This window comes from Scylla paramamosain, chromosome 47 (assembly GCF_035594125.1).
Source record: "Scylla paramamosain isolate STU-SP2022 chromosome 47, ASM3559412v1, whole genome shotgun sequence".
NCBI classification, from domain to species: Eukaryota; Metazoa; Arthropoda; class Malacostraca; order Decapoda; family Portunidae; genus Scylla; species Scylla paramamosain.
Window position 1 is genome coordinate 2156533 of NC_087197.1, and position 3468 is coordinate 2160000.

A 3468-nucleotide genomic window follows, 5' to 3' on the forward strand; every position below is an offset into this window, starting at 1 on the left:
AAGTAATAATAAAAAGATAGTACAACATAATAGGAATAAATAATGCAATAATAGTGCCTTTTATTAATTACTATTGGAAACTTCTGGGTGAAGAGATGAAAATGATAAATTAGTAAATAACGAACACACAAATACTCGTTACTTTATATATATATATATATATATATATATATATATATATATATATATATATATATATATATATATATATATATATATATATATATATATATATATATATATATATATATATAGGAAATAAAAAAAGCCACAATAAGAAAGACGATCACTGTATTTTGAAACTCTACATATTCCTTTTAACAATAATGGTAACTTACAAATCTTAGGTTACACTATTTTGTCCTTCCTTCCAACGGCTGACTGAGGGAAGAAGGAAAGGAAGGAAGGAAGGAAGGAAGGAAGGAAGGAAGGAAGGAAGGAAGGAAGGAAGGAAGGAAGGAAGGAAGGAAGGAAGGAGGGAGGGAGGGAGGGAGGGAAGGAAGAAATAATGATGGATTTGGTAATTCTTATACAAATGGTGCAAAATTTTCATTAAGTAAATCCCATTACCGTTACTCTCTCTCTCACACACACACACACACACACACACACACACACACACACACACACACACACACACACACACGTTGAAATTATATATATTCTTTACATAGAAATTCTCTCTCTCTCTCTCTCTCTCTCTCTCTCTCTCTCTCTCTCTCTCTCTCTCTCTCTCTCTCAGGGAAAGCACACGCACCAAAAAAAAAGGAGGGAATGAAAGGAAAAGAATAACGAAAAATTAGCAAAGTTGGAAGGAAAAGGAAGGACGAGAAAGGAAGAAAAGGAAAAGGGAAGGAAGAAAACGAGAGGAGAGGAAATAGGGAAAAACTGTACAAGAAACACACACACACACACACACTCACTCACATTTCAGTCTCAGTGTCGGAATCCTGCAGCTCCCCCGTTGGCAACTGTGACGCCTCCCGATGATGATGATGGTTGGCGTGGTTGCTATTACTCATACCAGGCGCCCCACACCGATCACAACAGGCGCAGAATGGAGTGAAGGTGGTGACGATTGTTCTCCTGTGCTTACGATACAATCTATACCCGCAGGCGATGCTGACGGCGAGGATAATGAGGACAACTAAGCTAGGAACAATTAAAACAGCCCCTGCACCGCCTTCGTCAGGGTTGTCTGGGATCTCTTCCGATAAGTCTTCGTCTGATTCGTCAACCTGCCCCTGCGTGTGTTGTATGGCGTGCAGACAAGTGCGCAACAGGGAGGTGACTTCTTGCACGTGTTCTCGCTCCTGGCATTGCAAGGCTACCCGCTGTGTGTGTGTGTGTGTGTGTGTGTGTGTGTGTGTGTGTGTGTGTGTGTGTGTGTGTGTGTGTGTGTGTGTGTGTGTTGGGGGGGGGGGTTGAAAGGGGAAAATCATTAATTTATCTTCTTTCTACTGTTTTCGTTTCTTTATTCTCATTTATCTTTTTTTTTATGTGCATCTATTATATCTACGCTATAAGATTTTCGCTACTCTTCTTTCTCTATTCTTCTTCCTCGTCTTCCCTTTCTTCTCTTCTTTTCTCCCTTCCCTTCCCTTTCGTTTCTCTCATGTTTATTTAATTTCCTTTTCCTTATCATTGCTTCTTTTCCCCTTCCCTGCTTCTATCTTCCCTTTTCTTCATTCTATTTTCAACCTCCTTCCGTTCATACCCTCATTATCTCCCTTATTCCTTTCACAAGCTCTTTATCCTCCCTTCCCTTCCCTTCTCCCCTCCTTACCTTATGTTTACACTCAGCGCACGCCTGCAGCTGAATCAAAGCCGCCAACATCTGACAGTTACACGCCCAGGGGTTGTTGTGCAGCGTGGCGTGGGCGCTGAGTGTGTGGAGGATGCGCGCGTCAAGCTGGGTGAGGCGGTTGTGGTGGAGGTGAAGGTGGCGGAGGTGGTGGAGCGGCAGGAAGGCAGTGGGAGCGATGTTCTCCAGCTTGTTGTGGCTTAAGTCCAAGCGATGTAACTTCTTCAGTCCGTAAAAGTCCCGCTCTGTGTAGTAGTAGTAGTAGTAGTAATAGTAGTAGTAGTAGTAATAGTAGTAGTAGTAGTAGTAGTAGTAGTAGTAGTAGTAGTAGTAGTAGTAGTAGTAGTAGTAGTAGTGGTGGTGGTGGGAAGAAGAGGTACTTTAAATTTACCTGTGTTAACGTATCAAATGTCATCTTTCTTCCTGTCCCTCCCTCCTCCTCCATTCCGAAACACACACACACACACACACACACACACACACACACACACACACACACACATTCCTTACATCTAACCTTTCTTTTTTTTATATTTATTTTTTGTTCCCATTCTTCATTCAAATATTTCATTATGGTTTATTCTGTCCATCTTCTAACGAGACAAACAACAACAACAACAACAACAACAACAACAACAACAACAACAACAAGCCGTACCCGCTATCTCCGTTAAGTGGTTGTGGGCAAGGCTGAGGTGGTGCAGTTTCCTCGCGCGCTCAAACCGTCCCTCGCCCACATGGCTCACGATGTTGTAGGAGAAGTCTGCCTCCTGCAACGGGATCACAAATTGGTGCCACTCGTACTATATACACTCGAGATTGTATATAGTACGAGAGTATATAATTATATACACTCGAGAGAGAGAGAGAGAGAGAGAGAGAGAGAGAGAGAGAGAGAGAGAGAGAGAGAGAGAGAGAGAGAGAGAGAGAGAGAGAGAGAGAGAGAGAGAGAGAGAGAGAGAGAGAGAGAGATAACTTGATATCAGTTAATGAGTTGCTAAGGAAAAGAAAGAGAAAAGAAGAAAGTTAAAAAAAAAGTAAGAGGAAGAGGGGGCAAAGTTTGAGAAAGGAATAAAAACGTAGGAAATTTGAAAGAAGTCGTTTTATCAGAGGAGAAAAAGACGGCACCCGTTTTCTGTTAAGTTTTGTTGATAAGGTGGGTGGCTGTCTGCATATGTACTGTAGCTCCTCCCCTGATGATGATGATGATTGCAGAAGGGAAGGTTACCACTGTGTACTGAGTCAACACAGAATAACGTAAAACTGAATACTCAACAAAACTCTATCTATATTTTTTAAACGTTTTGTTCTATTTATTCATTTACTTATTTATTTATTTATTTTTATCAAAGGCCACTGTGACCACCGATCGTTTTTTTTTCTTTTTCACTGATGAAGTCTTTATTAAACTATCGTTGGAAACATTAAGAAAAAAAAAAACTCCTTTGAAAACAGTAACTTTTTTTCCGCAAGATGTGTTTGATCGATGTTAGGACGTGTGGAGGAAAAAAATAAAAATAAATAAATAAATAAAGGAAAAAAGTCTGTCTGTCGCTGTCACTTTGGCGGGTGAATTTCAGGAGAAAATCGGAAGAGTGACGGGAAACTGGCGTATCCTGTCGAGGCAACATCAGCGCCCCATAAACGGACGGCGCAAACCCAGT

The 3468-nt window shown here is 41.0% G+C and overlaps 1 long non-coding RNA gene across 2 annotated transcripts in view; it reads right to left on the reverse strand.

Annotated features, from left to right (window-relative positions):
* Window positions 1–274: 274 nt before the first annotated feature.
* LOC135095020 (uncharacterized) overlaps window positions 275–3468 on the reverse strand; it is a 12467-nt gene continuing 9273 nt past the window's right edge. For both annotated transcript variants that reach the window (XR_010264035.1, XR_010264034.1), the window contains exons 3-5: window positions 2463–2574; window positions 1787–2049; window positions 275–1334 (exon numbers count right to left, since the gene is read on the reverse strand). This is a non-coding gene — a long non-coding RNA (uncharacterized LOC135095020). The remainder of the gene's footprint in view (window positions 1335–1786; window positions 2050–2462; window positions 2575–3468) is intronic.